This window comes from Molothrus ater, chromosome 4 (assembly GCF_012460135.2).
Source record: "Molothrus ater isolate BHLD 08-10-18 breed brown headed cowbird chromosome 4, BPBGC_Mater_1.1, whole genome shotgun sequence".
NCBI classification, from domain to species: domain Eukaryota; kingdom Metazoa; phylum Chordata; class Aves; order Passeriformes; family Icteridae; genus Molothrus; species Molothrus ater.
Window position 1 is genome coordinate 70,167,871 of NC_050481.2, and position 18,609 is coordinate 70,186,479.

Below are 18,609 nucleotides of genomic sequence, written 5' to 3' on the forward strand. Positions count from 1 at the left end.
GAGCTGCCCGAGCATCCATGGAGCTGCCCGGGGCCCCACGGAGCTGCCCGAGCATCCACGGAGCTGCTTGGGCATCCACGGAGCTGCCCGGGATCCACGGAGCTGCCCGGGGATCCACGGATCTGCCCAGGGTCCATGGAGCTGCCCGGGGGTTCATGGAGCTGCCTGGGGCTCCACGGGGTGTGGAGCAGAGGGAAGAGGTTGTGGATGGGCAGCAGGGTCCGTGCCTGGCTCACTGGCAAGGCCTTGTGCTCCCTCCCCAGCTCCACACGGGGGGAAGGGGATGGGGATGCTCAGGGGGTACTCAGGGGATGCTCAGGAGACGTTCAAGGGGATGCTCAGGGGGGAATGCTCAGGGGGTACTCGGGGAATGCTCAGGGGGTGCTCAGGGGGTACTGAGAGGATACTCAGGGAATGCCCAGGGGGATGACCAGGGGATACTCAGGGAATGCTCAGGAGATGCTCAGGGGGTACTCAGGGGGTACTCAGGGGACGTTCAAGGGGATGCTGGGGGGGGGGGGGGAAGCTCAGGGGGTGCTCAGGGAATGCTCAGAGGATACTCGGGGGATGCTCAGGGGATACTCAAGGAATGCCCAGGGGGATGCCCAGGAGGGTATGGAGCATCCAGCAGCCCAACACCCTCCTCTGAAGCAGAGGAACCACGTGGCCCGGGGGGCCGCTGGCAGCCACAGGTCCCCAGGCTCTCTCCTCTGCTCTGAGGAGGGCTCGGGGTGGCAAAGAGGGTCCCTGCCCGCCCCGGGCACACCCAGGGGCGCGGATGGGGCTCTGTGCTGCAGTGCAGCAGCTCCAGCCCCGCTGTCTCCCGGGGTGGGAGGTGGCAGAGGGGATGCCCACCTTCCCCTCCCCCTGCTCCGAGCGGGATGAGCCACCGGGAGCGGCCACAACCCGGGGGATGGAGCCGGGGACCCCCAGGAGCAGCGGGGCGGGCGTGCACCCATGGCCTGGGGGCCGCTGTTGCATCCCTGCCAAGCCTCCTGGGGTGATGTCCCAAGCGGGGATGGGGAGGAACGCTGGGTGCCCGCCGAGCCGGGGTGAAGCCTCAGGCGGGGAGCCCCCTGCCATGACGTCCTCCCTCCGTCCCTCCCCACCGCCGCTGCTGGGCGAGGGCCACCCAGCACCGAGGCAATGACATAATTCCCAGCAACTGCACGTTAATCACCCGGCCGCCAGCAACCCCTCCGTGCCTCCAATGCAACCCCCGGCCCCAGGCACCGCTCCCCTCCCCGACAGCGAAGAAATAAAGAAAATAAATGAGAAAAGGCAAGGGAAAGGTGACGAGGGGGAAGAACCCGGCCCTGGCACTGGCACACGAGTCTGTCCCCCCCTCCCCTCCCCTCGCCGCTCCTCCCCGCCTCGCACTCTATTTTTGGGTGCTGTCACATCCCGATGGCCCCGCGGGGCCAAATCCGGGCAGCTGCGACTTTAGGCACAAACACGGCTCCCTGGCCTCCATCACACCCGAAATCGGCGCTGCCAGCCCATCCTCCACCCCACCCCCTCCCCAAAATCCTCCTCCCCTCCCCCCTCCCCAAATCACATCTGGGTGGGTGGTTCGGGCGCGCCAAGCTCCAGCATCAGGTCCCCCAATAATAATCAGATCAAACCTCTCCCTCCGTGCACCCCACCCCCGGGAGACCCCCCCCCCCCCCATCATCACCCCCCACCCCATCCCACCTCCCCCCCTCTCCCAGTTCCTCCCAGTCTCTTCCCAGCGCCCAGCCTTACTCTTGGCGGGGATGCCGGGCAGCAGCGATGGGGCCGGGATCAGGGGTGGCAGCAGCCGGGCGGCCGCTCCCGTCCGAGGGGTCTCATTATCTCATTTCGTCCTGTGTCACCAACACACACTCACGCACACACTCACACACATTCGCAGCCACGTTTCCCCCCCCTTCTTGCGGCAAACGGCGGCCAGCCCCGACCCCACCCCCTGTCACAGCAGCAGCCTAACAGCGAGCACCGGCAGGATGGAGGAGGATCTGCTCGCCTTCCCTTTAACTCTTCCCTCGCCACCCCTCAGGACAGGGCTCTGTCCCCGCCGACCTGCCTGGGGATGCTGGGGTGATGCTCGCACCTCGCTCGCCGCCTTGTCGACGTCCCCCCAACAGAGCTCCGGGATGTTTGGGGTGTGTTGGTGCCCTGGCTCTGTCCCCTGCAGGCTCCTGCCCCCCAAAAAAGAGCCCCCAAATAGAGCTGAGCCCCGGCAGTGGGGCAGGGGGTGTCTGGCTGGGGTTGGAGGGGCACGGGAGCCCCGGGGTGGGAGCCAAGTCTGCCTGCCTGGATCCACCATGAAAATCCCATTTTGGTCCCGGTTTCCCCCCATTTCCAGGAGCAGAGCCCTTTGGGGTGGAGGCACAGCCTGGACCCCCGGGGGTCTCTGATGGGGATGTGAGGTCAGTGTGGGGGACAGGAAACAACTTCTCCCATCCCCCGGAGAATCCAAGGACCTGAGCTCGCAGGGGGTGGGGAAAACTCCCCAAATTCCCCCTTACAGGGATGAGCTGAGAAAGGGACATCCAAATGGGCAAGGGCTGAAGGCAGGGCAGCTCCTGACTGTGACACTGCACTGATTGTCTTCTCCAAGGAGAAATGAGAGGTGCCAGAGAGAAAAGGGAAAGGGGAAGGGGAAGGGAAAAGGGAAAGGGAAAGGGAAAGGGAAAGGGAAAGGGAAAGGGAAAGGGAAAAGGGAAAGGGAAAGGGAAAGGGAAAGGGAAAAGGGAAAGGGGAAGGGAAAAGGGAAAGGGGAAGGGAAAGGGAAAGGGAAAAGGGAAAGGGGAAGGGAAAGGGGAAGGGAAAGGAAAAGGGAAAAGGGAAAGGGGAAAGGGAAAGGGAAAAGGGAAAAGGGAAAAGGGAAAGGGAAAGGGAAAGGGAAAGGGAAAAGGGAAAGGGGAAGGGAAAGGGAAAGGGAAAAGGGAAAGGGGAAGGGAAAGGGGAAGGGGAAGGGGAAAGGGAAGGGAAAAGGGAAGGGGAAGGGAAGTGAAAGGGAAAAGAGAAGGGGAAAGGGAAAGGGAAAAGGGTAAGGGTAAGGAAAAGGGAAAGGGAAAAGGAAAGGGTAAGGAAAAGGGAAAGGGGAAGGGAAAGGGAAAGGGAAAAGGGAAAGGGTAAGGAAAAGGGAAAGGGGAAGGGAAAGGGAAAAGGAAAGCTCATGGTGCTGCCCATGAAGGGGTTGGTGGCACAACGCTCCCAGTTCAGGTCCTGTAGCACACTCTGCTTCTCCCCTCAGCTTTTCCATGGATAGATGGAGGTTAAACCCCTCCTGCTCATCTCTCAGGGGTCCCAGGAGGGAGGAAAGAGGCAGGAAATTGCTGCCACAGAATTCTGCAGCTTTCCAGTGAAATAGCAGGACAGGTAATTAATTATTCCTGCTAATGGTGCTGGCCAGGCCCTTGGCTGCTCCCCCAGAACCTCAGGCTGTGAGTATCTCCCTGCACAGGTTGTTGCTGACAGCTCAGGGGCTGTGTGTGATCCTGCTGGGATGGAAAGGGCAGCTGAGGCTCCCTGATTTACTTACAGCCTCTGAGGACCAGGATTAGACTGGCTGGGCAAAGCCACCTCTGCTGTGGGTGGGACTCTGCTGCTGCCCACCAGCACTGCCAGGCAATGGAGCAATTTAAATCCTGCATGGACAACTGGGGGGAGTCTGTCTTGGCCTTCCTGGGAAGCCTGGTCTGCTCTGAGCTTGGCAGTGCTGCCTCTTTTGGGAGTCATGCAAAGGTAGGAGGTGTCCTACAAGAAGCTCATGGAGGTTTTTGTGCTGCTCCAGATGAGCCCTGCTCCAATTGTCACCCCAGCCCACACCTCCAGGACTGAGCACCAACCTGGAGCTGCGCCTGATGGGAGATGAGCTCCAGCTGCCCTCTGCAAGGGACACTGGAGTGCTCCTGGACACCCTGAGGGAGCCTGCACATGTGGCCCCTACCCAAAATGGGTCGTGCCTAGGCTGGGGCATGCCCACTTTTGTAGCTGAGAATCAGAATCACAGAATCATTTAGGTTGGAAAAGACCCCTAAGATCACTGAGTCCAAAAGTGAACCCAGCCCTGCTAAGAGGAGATGCTCTGGTGGTGTTACAGCTCCACCAGGCCAGCCCAGCATCCTGTCCCCAGCTGCAGCTGCCCATGGAAGACCAAAACAGGTCAATATTTCCTTTTGGCATTCTCCAGCACCTCCAAGGGAGAAGTTTTTGCCAGGTCCAGACATCCCTGGAAGCTGAGAACCCTCAGGGTGCTGTGAGTCCATCCCCACTGCAAGGTGCTGCCTCCTTGGGTGGGTTGAAGTCCAGAGCCTGTAGGACACCCCCATTCCCTCCCATCCCAATCACTGAGCCTTTTCACAAGGATTATCCTGGGACCAGCACTGGGGCTGCAGGATTTTCACTCTCCTGCTCTATATCCATCTCTCTCCCAAATGCAGATTCCCTGGGGCAGGCTGGGATGAGCTCTCTCCCCAGGGGACAGCGCTCTGCCCCCACTCCTCATCCTCATCCTCATCCTGGCCATGCTAAACCCCCAAATTTGGACTTTGTTTTCCCTTATTTGCTGAGTGTTTTGTGTGAAGGATTTCCACTCTCCTCCTTTACTCCAATCCCTCCCCAAGTGCTTGCAGATGCAGATTCCCTGTGGCAGGCTGGGATGAGCTCTCTCCCCAGAGGACAGCACTCTGCCCCCACTCCTCATCCTCATCCTCATCTTCATCCTGGCCCTGCTCAAATCCTGAGTGGACTTTGTTTTCCCTTATTTGCTGAATGTTTTGTGTGCAGGATTTTTCACTCTCCTCCTTTACTCCAATCCCTCCCCAAGTGCTTGCAGATGCAGATTCCCTGTGGCAGGCTGGGATGAGCTCTCTCCCCAGGGGACAGCACTCTGCCCCCACTCCTCACCCTCATCCTGGCCCTGCTCAAACCCCGAGTGGACTCTGTTTTCCCTTATTTGCTGAGTGTTTTGTGTGCCTTGCTGTGGTGATCATGCTCCAGCCGTCAGCTTGCAGCGAGTCCCCGGGAGAAGGTGCCAACTTTAACATATGCCTGAACAGTTCTTTTCAGACATATACAAACTGGAACAATGCCTCGCTGGGAATATGCTTGTTGGTGCAATTTGCCAACTGTGGCTTCAGATCTGCTCTTTTCAGCACGCACCAACTATTTGGAGACGGTGCAAAAGCCGGGATCGCCGTGCACGGATGGATGGGGTCTCTTCTGGAAGGCTCTCTCCAGGCATGCAGGAACCAGCAGGGAGGAGAATCAAGGGCTGGGCAAAGACCTCTGAGTATCATAAATAATAATCAGATCAAACATTTGGCTTCTGAGAACCTCAGTCCTTTTTCCCTCTGCTTTAGCACTGATTTCTGCCCTCCCTGAGCCATGAGCTCGTTCTCACCTTGTGCAAGCAGGACTTTGCTCAGCTCACCCCATTTCCTGGGTTCACACATCTCCCAGTGCTTCCTCCATCACTGATGGTCACCTTCCAGGTAGGACATCATCAGGATGTGACTCTGGTGCCACTCAGGGTGTCACCACTCTGTCACACCCTCGGAGAAAAGGCTGCCCAACCTTGGTTGGGCATTGCCTCAACTTCTTCCCATGCGTTTGTAGACACCACGGCAATGTTTGAAGGAAATCTGGGAAGATGATAACAAAGTGGGGCTGGGGTTGTGTCCAGGGAGATGGCCAGGCTTTCCAAGTGGGTAGTGAAGGCCCAGTGGTGATGAGGAGGAGGAGGAATTTTCTCGCCTGCGCTGATGAGGATGCAGCTCTGCCCTTGCCCACGTGCCAGCCTTCATCTTGCAAATTCCCAGGGCAGGGATCACTGTGTCCTGTTCCTTGCCCATGGCACAATGGATGTGGAGGGCAGTGCTGAACTGCCTGTTCCCCATGGAGCACTGCCAAAGGCAGAAGAGTTTGAGACAGCAAATCATCAAGGGACCATTGTTCATAGCAGCCTTGGTGGAAATATTTGTGTGTGTGTGTGTGTGCGTGTGTGTGCTGGCATCCAATTTGGCAATGGTTACTCAGCACAAGTGGGCGGCCTGTCCCTTTCTCTCAGCTGGAGCCTCCTCCTCCTCACAGGGACCCAGAAGAGGGATGAAAGGAGAGCAGATGGTTTGGGGGTGCTCAGAAATACCAGTGCCAAGGGCTGTCTCATCATGGCAGGCTGAACATGCTCAGGAGCAAGGAGGTCTCTCCAAGTATCAGGGAGATGCAGGAGGTCTGTGAACAATCCTTGGGGATATTGATGGTTTTGCTGGATTTTGAGGAGAAGGACCAGAAATTGAGAACTTTGGGGTGTCATGCAAAGAAGAAGAGATCCTTGGGGTATGGGGGTCTGTAAAGTTCTCTTTAATTCTTCTTGTCCAAAGGAATTTGAAGAACTGATGCTGGAGATGGACTTTGGGCAAGGGCCTGGAGTGACAGGACACAGGGAATGGCTTCTCTCTGCCAGAGGGCAGGGATGGATGGGATATTGGGAAGGAATTCTTCCCTGGGAGGGTGGGGAGGCCCTGGCACAGGGTGCCCAGAGCAGCTGTGGCTGCCCCTGGATCCCTGGAAGTGTCCAAGGCCAGGTTGGAGCCACCTGGACTAGTGGAAGGTATCCCTGCCCATGGCAGCAGTTGGATTAAATGACCTTTAAAAGACTTTTTGCAACCCAAACCAATCTGTGATTTTATGCTGGAGGGACACTGCTGGCTTTGCCTCAGGGCTTCCTCCAAGTGAGGATGCAGGGCAATGAGCCTGGTGAGCTGGCCAAGGCAGGCAGGCTGCAGGTTATCTCCTCTTTCAGCACCACACCAGATCTGTCCCTGCTCCTTTCATGGAAACATTCCCATTGAAAGCTTCACTGCTGCTCTCTCATCCCTGCAAAAGTGAATGGAGAGATTTGTCCTGACCTCCATCCCCCTCCACAGCTCCTGGCATTTCGCTTTTCTCCAAAGCAACGCTCTGCTGCTAGAATCAGCTGAGATGAAACCGAGCTGGCTCCTACACACCTTGGAGCTCAGGCAGGGCTGCTTCCCACACAGTGTCTTTCACCCAAATTAAACAGCTCCCAGCTGAGCCCTGCCATCCATCATGCCAGGCTGCAGGCACAGCTCGGGTTTGGCAGCTTTTACACCTCTGTGGGTTCATGTTTAGTGGGGAAAGAGCAGGGAACTTTTCTTTGGGAGTGTGTTCCATGGGGTGTGCAGCCCTGGAGGCTGCAGGGCATCCTTGGGATCACGCTGGAGTCAGTGGGAGCTGATTGTTGTTAAAGATAGTAGAGACCTGGGCACTGAGGGCTGCACTATTGGGAAGGAATCATTCCCTGTGAGGGTGGTGAGGCCCTGGCACAGGGTGCCCAGAGAAGCTGTGGCTGCCCCTGGATCCCTGGAAGTGCCCAAGGCCAGGCTGGACACTGGGCCTGGGAGCAACCTGGGATGGTGGAAGGTGGAAAGCCCCAGGCTGGGACTAGATGGTCTTTAAGGTCCTTTCCAGCTGTGACTCTATGATTCCCTGATGTCCCAGATTGCAAGGCAATGTGTGTGTTCTATTCCCATCTGTCAGAGCTGGGGCAGTTCTCTGCTGTTCATTGGGCAGTTTTCTTTATCTCTTCCACAACCAATCCTCCCTCCAGGAGATCTCTGCTCTTCATGGGCCATTCATTATTAATTCTCTTCTGTCCATGGCCAGTGAGTGTCCCTGCAGGGCTGATCCAATTCCATCATCCCATGGGGAGATGCTCTGCCCAGGGGAGGAGCCAAGCATTCCTACCTGGATCCAATCTGAGGTTTGGGACAGCACAGCAGCCTTTGCCCAGTGCATTGCCAGAGGAGCAGCTTTCTGCTGCCCTGCATTGCCAGAGGGAGCCCAGGCCCATCTCCAGCAGCCCTGGAGCTGCAGAGGAAAACTCCCCCCTTGTGCAGGATCCCTGCTCCAGCAGAGCCACAGCTGGCACTGCAGGAGGGCTGAGCCCCCATGGGATGGGGCTGTGCCACCCCCCTGACACACAGGGGGGCAGGTTGTGTTCTGAATCTGTCAGTGTTTTGTATTTTTATTTATTGCATTCCATTTTTATTTTATTTTTACTTTTGCATTTTTATTTACTGCATTTTTATTTTATTTTTATTTTCTTCCCTAATTAAGAACTGTTATTCCTGGTCCCATATCTCTGCCTGAGAGCCCCTTAATTTCAAATTTATACCAATTCAGAGGGAGGGGGTTTACATTCTCCATTTCAGGGGAGGCTCCTGCCTTCCTTAGCACACACCTGTCTGTTCAAACCAAGACCCCTGACTTTCAGGCTGCAGTGCTGGACATGCCTGGCTGCAGCCTGCCCACTCCTGGGGCTGCCACTCCTCGAGGACACAGCGCTGACCACACCTTGGTGTCCACACCAGTGCCAGGGGAGCAGCAATCCCAGCTCCTTGTCTGTGTTGGTCTGAGCTCATTTCAGTTTTCCAAGTGGTGTCCAAGAGCTCTGTAGGTGTCCCAGAATATCTGAGACACCTACCAGGAGGAGGCAGCCACAGAATGGAGTCTCTATTGACATCACCTTGCTGGAGATAACACTGCCTGTTTTGAGGTTGAGCTCAAAGCCTCACTGAGTTAAGGTTTTTGTTGGATATTAGGAAAAATCTCCTCACTGAAAGAGTGGTTAATCATTGGAACAGGCTCCTCAGGAAGTGGTGGAGTTGCCGTGCCTGGAAGTGTTCAAAAAATGAGATGTGGGGCAATGTCTTAGTGGGAGTGGTGGCAGTCAGGGCTTGATCTGGGAGGTCTTTTCCAGCCTGAATGATTCTGTGAGTCTAGGACAAGCCTAGGACAAGTGTTTCCATCTATTTGAGGTGGGAAATGGAGTTTGGGCCATCTCAGCTCGCTGTGCCCATATCCACACTCATGCCAGATAGCCACAACCAGTTTTCCTGTGGACCCCCCTGCAGAGAGGATTTCTGGGGTCATTTTAGCACCTCTCCCCACACATCTGAGTGGCAGAAGAACATCTTCCAGCCCCTCTTAGTGTAGGCTCTGGGCTCTCCAGATCAGCCACTCCAGCAAGGTGGGAATCTCTGCCTCTTTGTCACAGAAAGGCTTCAGGGCCTTTGGTCCAAACATTTTGGTCCATCTGGGCCTTTGGTCCATCAACATCTTGGTCCAAAACCCAATCTTTGCCCTGTTTCTCTGCAACATCTGTGTGTCGATTGCAGAGATGCTCACTCGTCTCTACTGACATTGCTCAAACACTTTCAGATTTTATAAAGTTCTGGGTTTTAATTTCTGCCAATTTTTAGATAAGCTCTGATAAATCCAAACTGATTTCAAGTTACAAAGATGATTCAAACTTTGAAAGCACCCTAAAACACACTGCGACAAATAATTCCAACATTGTTATCCTGATTTTTACCTTGCTTCCTTGGCTGGCAGATCCTCCAGCCCCTCACAGTCTGCTCGCTGGAGAGCAGCCTGGGGGAATGACCTTGGCCTGAAATTCCACCAGGAAAGGTCCTTGTAGAACAAGGCTGTTCTCAGAGTCACAGTTTACAGGCGTCCTAGGCAACCGTCTTGGGCTTTTTCCAGTCCTCCAGGGAGAAGCACAGCCCCAGAAATCAATAACTGAGCTCTTTTGAAAGTCAGCAGGGCTCTAGAGGGATCCAAACCACCCTCTCCAGTGCTTTCTCTCTGCTGAAGGCAAAGGAGGGGTCCCTGAGTGAGAGCCCTGGGCTGAAGGGGAGCAGCCCTGGCCCCCTGTCCCATCCTCAGGGGTTGCTTTGCTCAGTGCCCACTGTGTCCCATCCTCCTGGGCACTGGCTGCCCAGCTCCCCCCAGAATGGAGCCAGGCAAGGGGAGCCAGGCAGGCTTTGAGGGAAAAAAACTTCATTTTTTAGTAGGAAACAGCACCGTGAGGCTGTGCTGAAGCAGGGGGAGCCAATCCCTCCTTGTGAGCCCCCAAAACTCATTTCACCTTCAGACATTCTCCCTCACTCTCTTTAAAACTGGGGTTTCTTCCCTGACTCCAACTGCTCCTTATTGAACATGCAATAACCACACAGACCCTCCCCCATCTGTGTTTTGCCCTCCCCAAAACACCCACAACTTGCTTTATATTAATTTTATTTTATTAATTTTATTTTTATATTAATTATATATTTCTATATTAATTTTATTTTATTAATTTCATTTTTATTTTATTTTATTAATTTAAGTTTTCAAATTTATTTATTTAAATTCCTCTCCCAGCGGTGCTTTCTCCACATACCTGGACTACAAGGCTTCGATGACTGAATTGGAAAGTCTCGTTCTCCTGCCTCATTCCCATCCTGCATTTCCCAAAAAAAACCCACCATAAAACAGCAGCTGAGGACATCCCTTGGTGCAAAGGCACCTCCTGATGCTGGGACACCACAAAGTCAGAGCTTGGGCTGACACATTCTCCTGCCCAAGGACTGGAGCTGGGCTTGGAGCCCAGAGAAGATGTTTCCCTCCATTAATGGGATGAATTCATGCAGAATTGTGTAGGATACACCTTGTGAACGAAGCCAGCCAAGAGGCTGAGGGATGCACCAGCACAAGAGCTCCACATCCCACCAAAGGTCACTCCTGCATCCCCCTGCTGTGCCTGTGCTTCTGAAGGAACAGAGCAAAACTGGGAGAAGCTCAGGAAAATGTCACATTTTTAATGAAAGAGGGAAAGCTGACTCATGGCCAGAGATGCAGAGAGGTCAGAGGGGTTTGTGCAATAGGGGGGAAAGGGTGAGTGGCTCAAGGACTGACCCCATTTGTGCTGTGAAGACCTTTTGGGGGGTCCATGGCATTGCCAGAGGAGCTGGGAAAAGGCACAGGGAGAGAGGCAAGGATGGGGAGATGGAGCTGCCTGAATTCCCAAGTTCACCCGTTTTTTTAGCAGTGAGGGTGTTTTACCAGCTGGACAACTTACAATTGGATCCTCTCCCAGTCTTTAAACTGAGCCCATCTGTGTTTTTAAATACTAAGTTTAACCCCAGAAATGATGATACAGACAGAAAAAACCCAGCCTATTAGCCACTTTCTGGAAAGGTCTGGATCCCTTGCACTCCGTGACCCCTTGGAAAACACAAGGAACCTCTGCACCTCTCAGAAACAAACTCCAGGATGTTTGAAAATCTGTTTGTGCTGCGTCCAGAGCGGGGTAGCAACAGCTGAAGGTCACAAGCAGTGTATAAATAGAAAGGAGGGTTTGTTGTGACATGTCCATCCGGAGCCATCGCTCCTGGGGATGCCATCTGGGATGGGAGCAGGAGCCTGTGCGTCCCCACTGCAGGAAAGAGGAAGGGATTCTGTCCTTGCAAGGATGATGCCATGGAAAAGGGGGGTGAGAACTATGAGGTTGTAACTTGGCTCCTAATTTTACCGATTTTGGAGAAAAATCAGAGGTGCGATGGAGCTTTGGAATGCAAATTCCTCCTGTGGGGTTTCAGTCAGGTACCCAAGCAGGGAGAAGGAAGTTTTTACCCATGGAGAGCATTTTCTGCCTGGGGAGTGGTTTGCAGTGATTGTCCTCATTTGGGAACCTCAGTGTCCCCATCAGAAGGGGTGATAGGGGCTCTCTCGTGCTGGTAGGATTTTATCCCATGTGCTAAAGACCTTTTCTGGCCATCTAACCATGTGCTAAAGATCTTTTCTGGTCAAAATCCTGCTTAATTCCATCTCCCAGTTCCATCCATCAGCTCCCCGTGCCTGACATTTGCCTCCCTCATGTATTTGGGTGATAAATTCTGCATGGTCTGGAGCTTGGTGCAGAACAAAACCACCAGGAGGTTGCCTGAAACCACGGGTCATGATGGCTCCAGCAACACCCTGTGGATGTCAGGAAAGAAGGGCAGAAAGCCATGGGGGAGAAACCTCTGGAATCTTGGTAAAACCAGAGGGAATGAGGCACTGGGATGGAAGAGCTTGAGCCAAGGAATGTGGCTGGCCAGGTGAAGGTGTTTGCTGATGCCATTCCTGCAGCTCTTGAGGCAATGAGAGAGGAGATTTTGGCTTTCAGCACTCAGAGATAACTCCTGGAGTTTCAGGAAAGCGCTTGGAGAGGGACACAGCCTGTAAAGTTCAGACATCATGGCTGGATGGTGGCCAGAGAGTGTCTCAGCTCTGCTCCGAGGCTCATCTCATCAGGGAAGGAGCAGTGTCCTGTCCTGTCCCAGCACAGGTGAACCCCAGTGAGACCCAGGCTGGGGACCAGAGAGCTGGGAGTGCTCGGTGAGGGCCCTTTTTTGGGGAACCTGACCCACTCTTGGGGGCAGATCCTCTGACAGTTGCCCAATTCTGCCTCCTGCTGCTCCATGATCCCACTCTTGGGAGGTCTCTTTTAGCCTCAAATACAGACCAGGAGCAGCACCCTGCCCCCAGGACTCCCCTTTCCCAAGATCCAGGTTTCCACACCTCTTTGAGCAGGAAAAATGAGGATAACTCCCCAAATTACCAATTCCTGCTGCTGCTGCTGGCTGGAAGGAATTTGCTGATCCAAGGAAGAGCTGGAGGTCAGGGATGCCAGAGCCATGGCAGGGTAAATCCAGGGCTTCAGCAGCACAGATGTGCTCCAGCTTCTCCCACTCCAACACAGGCTTGCTGGGTCCATTGTTATCTTCCCACAGGATCATTTTTACCAGGTGATAAGGATGGGATCTGGAAGTCTACTGAAGCACCTAAAGGTGGCTTATTGGAAACCCATGGGAATGAAAGGAGGAGAATCCCAGCTTTCCTTCTCATCTTGGAGGCAATGAATGCTTCTCCCCCTCCTTGAAGACAGCTGGGTGTGTGGCATTGTGACCACAGAGAGGAAAATCTTTTCTGTCCCGCTCTCAGTGCTGCTCTGGTATTGGATTGTGTGATGGGTCACACCTATTGATCACAGCAGGCTAAAAAAGACACAACCCATAAATAACTCCTGACGTCCCCAGCTGGGCCAGAAATCCTGAGCAAAGGGCTCTTGGAAGAGCTGCTGTTGGTATTTCTCTGTCCTTCTCCTCTGGGAAATGCTGGGGACAGGTTTGGCTTGAGCCAAAATGGGCTCAGAGCAATGTTTTTGCAGGAGTTTTCTTAGCAGGGCATCTTGGTTTGGAAAGCCAGGTGTGTGCTAAGGAAGGCAGGAGCCTCCCCTGAAATGGAAAATGTAAACCCCCCCCCCCTCTAAATTGGTATAAATTTTAAATTAAGGGGCTCTCAGGCAAAAAATATAGGAGCAGGAAATAACAGTTCTTTAATAGGGAAGAAAATAAAAATATAAAATAAACAATGCAGTGAACTAAAACAACACTGACAGAGTCAGAACTCAACCTGACACCCTGTGGGTCAGGGTGTTGGCAGCAGCCCCATTGGAATTGTGGCTGCAGCCCTCCTGGAGAGTCAGGGGTGGTTCTGCTGGAGCAGGGATCCTGGAGAAAAGGGTGTAGCCTTCCTCTTGTGAGAAACAACTGCTCACTTTGAAAAGTTAAAATGTTTATTAAACCTTGACAAAAATACAACAAAAGGACTACATAAGGAAAAATTTGCAGTGCTGGGAGCTGCCTCTCACAGATACCACATGGCCAGTTCATCTTCAAGATGGATGCTCAGTCTTTTATACCCCTGGGGGCTGCATCAGCCAGCCCTGGCCCCTCCCAAGGTCTGTCAGTCAGCTCTTCTTTGCCATTTATCAGTGAAAACTGCTTTCTTGTCACTGGATTGGAGGTCAGGTGTTGCCATGTCTCACCCCCTCAGCACCCCCAAGCTTTTCCATTCCCAACTGCCCCATGCCAGGGACACCTGTGCAGCTTCTTTGTACCTGTCCTGGACTGCCCAGGCTGTCTGATGGCAACAATACAGGGGGGAAAGGGAGCTATGGGGAGAGCAGAGGACATCTAAACCACAATAACATAACCATACATCACTAAAGCTGTTCTTAATATTCACACAATAGTCATCCCTTAATTGCGAGAGCCAATCATCTCCTTGTCCATCTGTAACACTCTGAAGATGCAGTGGAAGAAGAGGCAGCTGCTGTTCCTCTGGGAATCCAGTGGAGAAGCTGTGCTGGTGTTCCAGAATCTCCAGATTATATCCAGGTAGGAATGCTTGGCTCCTCCCCCTGGGCTCACATCTCCCAGTGGGATGCTGTAGCTCTTATCAGCCATGCAGTGACATTCAATAGCTGTTATCAGCAGATGTCCCCCCTGGAGGGAGGAGTGGGTGTGGAAGAGATAAGGAAAACTGCCCAATGAACAGAAGACAGCTGCCATGCAGATGCCAGAACACAAATAAAAATAGAATATAAAATAGAATACAATTTGCTTGGCAATCCAGGACACGGGCTGGGTTATCTCAGTCCCTGACCCAGCCCTGCTGGCAGAGCCTCAGCAGCCAGGCTGGAGTGGGGCACTGCTGCTGCCAGCACTGGGTTAAGGCAGGAAGGCAAAGGTGGCTCTGCTCTGCTCTCCCTTCCCCAAAATGAGTCATTGTGAAATAGAGATTTTTGGAGTTCACTTGAGGAAGCAATATGAATTAAGCATTTAAAGCTCAGCTCGTAGAATTATGTGAATTTTAACTTTTTTACTCAAGAAACTTCTTCCATGGTACGAAGGGCACAGGAAAATGCAAATTTCTGAAGCTTCTTGCATAAAGAAGAATACTAGGAGAAGACCAAAGGATGCAAGGAACACAGATAAAGGGGCTCTTCTGTGCTCAGCCTGCCCTCTGAACCCGTGGAATGCACAATTTTGGCACAAGGAGCTGTAAGAAACACACAGCAGGGAGACCAGAGTGGGGGGATCAGATTGTGCCCCCTCAAGGAAACAGCCCCACATGGTTCTGGGGTGGAGGAGCACAGCCTGGTCCCTGCAGGGCACCAGGAACCCACCCAAAATCCAGGCCAGCACCTGGCCACGGCCAGGGGGACAGCAGCAACCCCCTCCTTAAAGCTCTCCCTGATGCTCCACCAGGTCCCACGTGCTCTGTGTGGCCTGAGCACGGTGAGGGACACGTGAGGAGGGGAGAGGACACAGCCTGGCACCGTCCCTCTCCCTCCTCCCTCCCGTTCCCTTGTTTTTGCACCGCTGAAAAACACAAAAAAGCATTCCCCACATAATGATGATTTGGCCAGCAGGTCAAGCCAAGCATGACAGAGCTCGTTCTGGAGCTGGGGTCAGGCAGCAAATTCCCTCAGTGCTGCTGGCACTGAGAAGCCATTGGGGTCCCCCCAGATCCTCTGGCTGCTCACACCCTGGGTTTTGGGGGGGCTGGGGGGATCCAGCCACTGCGAAAGAGACTTTGGGAGCAGCCCCGTGCTGGTAACTCCCAGCCTTGGGGCATTTCCCACTTTATCAGAGCCCATGGCAACATTTCTGCCTGATCCAAGAGTTTTCTCAGCTTCCAGCATTTTGCAGGGCACGCTGTGTCCTGCATTTTCCTGGCAGTGGGGAGGAGGAGGAGGAGGAGGAGGAGGCAGGAGATGACTCTGCCAGAGCAGGAGAGCTCCAGGGGCAGCCAGGAGGTGCAGGTGCCTTGCAGGGAGCCAGGCTGGGGCTGAGAAAGCTCCAGAGGCCCTGATGCAGAGCCCAGGGAATAAAATCCATCCCGTTGCAGGGAGATGGAGAGCCAGGCAGGGAGGGGAAGGTTTATTTAGAGAAAGAGCCGTGGGCTGGCAGCCCACAGCAGGCTTTGAGCTGCTGATCTGCACGTGCCACGCTCGGGGGCGGCTGGGGGAAGGAGTCCACTATTAAAAGCCTGGCAGAAGCTCTGCTGAATCCTGCTGGAGCTCAAGGAGGGCCTGATCCAGCAGGATCCCACCTCCAGTGTCACCTCATCTGACCCCGGGACCAAAGCAGAGACAAATCCAAGCCCGTCCTCTTTTCTTCCAGGGGTGCACCTGGCACTGGTGGGGAGCACCAGCAATTCCTGAGTTCTTTAAAGGATTATCTGAGATTTGAAAGGTGCTCAGAGATGCACATAAACCCTGAGCACCTCATGGGAGAGGCTGTGCTGAAGGGAAGGACGCTCTGGAGAGGATGGAGCTGTGCAGATTCCCACCCTCCTGAGCTGGGTGCAGCCTGGAACACCAACGATCCTTGGCATTAATGGTGATCCGGGCACTGAAGCCATCCCCTTTCCACTCCTCATCCCTCCAGACACCTCCCAGCACAGCATAATCCATCTCCTTCCCTCTCCATTAACCAAGCCCTGCTCCAGGGAGGGCTCTGTCCGCAGTCATTAAGGTGGAAATTCCTCCTGCAGCCAAGGGCACTTCCCGGCTCATTAACACTCGGCAGGAGGGAAGGAGGGCACGGGAAAATCATGCTGGGTGTACCTGGGGGTGTCATGGATGGGGACACGGATGAGGACACAGTGCTCAGAGATTTTGGGATCTCAGGGTTCGTGTTTTGGGGTCAGCCCCATCTGTTTGCATTGGAACAAGGGGAAATCAGCTCAGAATCATGGATTGGTCACCCTAAAGGACTTTTGGTTCTGCCATGGGAAGGGAACATTCCCTGATGCCTTGGGAAGGCTGACCTGGAGCAGAGGCTGGACAGAGCTAAAGAATAAAGCAGGGATTTATTAGGAGGCCTCAATGGATGCACCTTGGGCAGCACAAGAGCCCAGCCAGGGCTGCACCCAAGATGAACCAAAATGGTCCCAAAAAATGAACTCAGGATGAACCCAAAATGGTCACAAAATGAACCCCAAGTGGTCACAAACTGAACCCAATATAAACCCAAAATAAACCCAAAATAATCAAAAAATGAACCCAAAATGGTCACAAAATTAACCCAAGATGCACCAAAATGGTCACCAAATGGACACTGGTCATGGGGTCTCTCACTGTGATCAGTTCTGCTCCATTTGCATCTTGCAGTTCATTGTCCCATTCCAGCTTTAGCCCCTGCAGTCCCATCCTTGTTTTTCTCTCTCCAGCCCACGGTGTTTGTGCTCTTGGGCTGAGGTTTGGATCATTTGTCCTTGGTCCCCAGCTAGAGCAGGAATTGTTTTGTCTCCCTGCTCTGCGCACAGAGCTCACCATCCCCTCATATGAAACCCAGACCCACACACTAAAGCAGCACAGAATCTGAAAAATAGAAAAGCCAAAACCTGAGGCATCACCCTTATCCCAGATTGCTCCAGGCCCTGTCCAAGCTGGCCTTGGGAAGCAAGATGAGATGTGAGGAAGGAATTAACACCCTCAGGGATGCCCAGCAGGGCCAGATGGGCTGCAGCAGGACCAGAGCAGGAGCCCACCTGAGCACATCAACCTCCCCTGGACAAGGAATTCTGACACAGCTCAAAGTGGCCATTTCTTGCCCCAGGCACCCACCTGGCACCTGCAAAACCCATCCCAATGGTGCAGAAGCAGGGAGTGCTGCTGTCAGAGGGATCAGGCAGGTCCAGGGCTGTGTTTTTGTGTCTCTGGGAGCCGCTCCTCCTTTCTCCTCACAGCTCAGGTATTGAATTGTGGGGTGCCCCATGGCAGGAAGGAATGATGAATCTGACTCCATGTTCTCAGAAGGCTAATTTATTATTTTATGATAGTATATTATATCAAAGAATACTAAACTAAACTATACTAAAGAATACAGAAAGGATACTTAAAGAAGGCTAAAAAGATAATAATGAAAACTCCTGACTCTCTCCAGAGTCCCAACACAGCTTGGCCCTGATTGGCCAATGAGTGAAAACAACTCAGCAGAATCCAATGAACAATCACCTGTGGGTAAACAATCTCCAAACACATTCCACATGAGCACAACACAGGAGAAGCAAATGAGATAAGAATTGTTTTCCTTTTCTCTGAGGCTTCTCAGCTTCCCAGGAGAAGAATCCTGGGCAAAGGGGTTTTTCCAGAAAATGTGAATGTGACACACTCAGGAGCTGGGGGGAGGATGATGAAGGACCTGCCAGCTTCACCCCATGGGGCTCTCTTGAATCCAGCAAGAAATCATTGGAAATTCATTAAAGGGACAGTTTGCCACAACCTTTCCTTCTCAATAAGGCTACAGGTGCTTTTCCTACTCTGAGTTTACCTGCAGGAGGTGACAAAAAGGAAAAAAAATCCACCCAAATTTGTAGTGTTTTCCCTGAAAACACAAGCCCTGGTGCAAACCCCACATTCTGGATTCCTATATCCACTCCACCAAAGAGCAAAGCTGGTCCTTCAGCAAGGACTCAATCCCAGAATCTCAGACTTGTCTGGCTTGGAAGGGACCTTAAAGACCAGTGGTGCAGAAGCAGGGAGTGCTGCTGTCAGGGATCAGGCAGGTCCAGGGCTGTGTTTTTGTGTCTCTGGGAGCTGCTCCTCCTTTCTCCTCGCAGCTCAGGAGCTGTGGGGAGGATGCTGAAGAGAGCCTCACCCCATGGGGCTCTCTGAACCCAGCAAGTAATACATTAAAAGGACAGTTTGCCACAACCTTTCCTTCTCAATAAGGCTACAGGTGCTTTTCCTACTCTGAGTTTACCTGCAGGAGGTGACAAAAAGGAAAAAAATCCACCCAAATTTGTGGTGTTTTCCCTGAAAACACAAGCCCTGGTGCAAACCCCACATTCTGGATGGTCATTCCTATATCCACTCCACCAAAGAGCAAAGCTGGTCCTCCAGCAGGGACTCAACCCCAGAATCTCAGACTT

The 18,609-nt window shown here is 53.3% G+C and overlaps 1 protein-coding gene across 1 annotated transcript in view; it reads right to left on the bottom strand.

Annotated features, from left to right (window-relative positions):
• LZTS3 (leucine zipper tumor suppressor family member 3) overlaps positions 1-1,910 on the bottom strand; it is a 56,013-nt gene extending 54,103 nt beyond the window's left edge. The window contains exon 1 of the mRNA XM_036381857.2: positions 1,747-1,910. The gene's annotated coding sequence lies outside the window, so the exon portion shown is untranslated. The remainder of the gene's footprint in view (positions 1-1,746) is intronic.
• Positions 1,911-18,609: the final 16,699 nt, after the last annotated feature.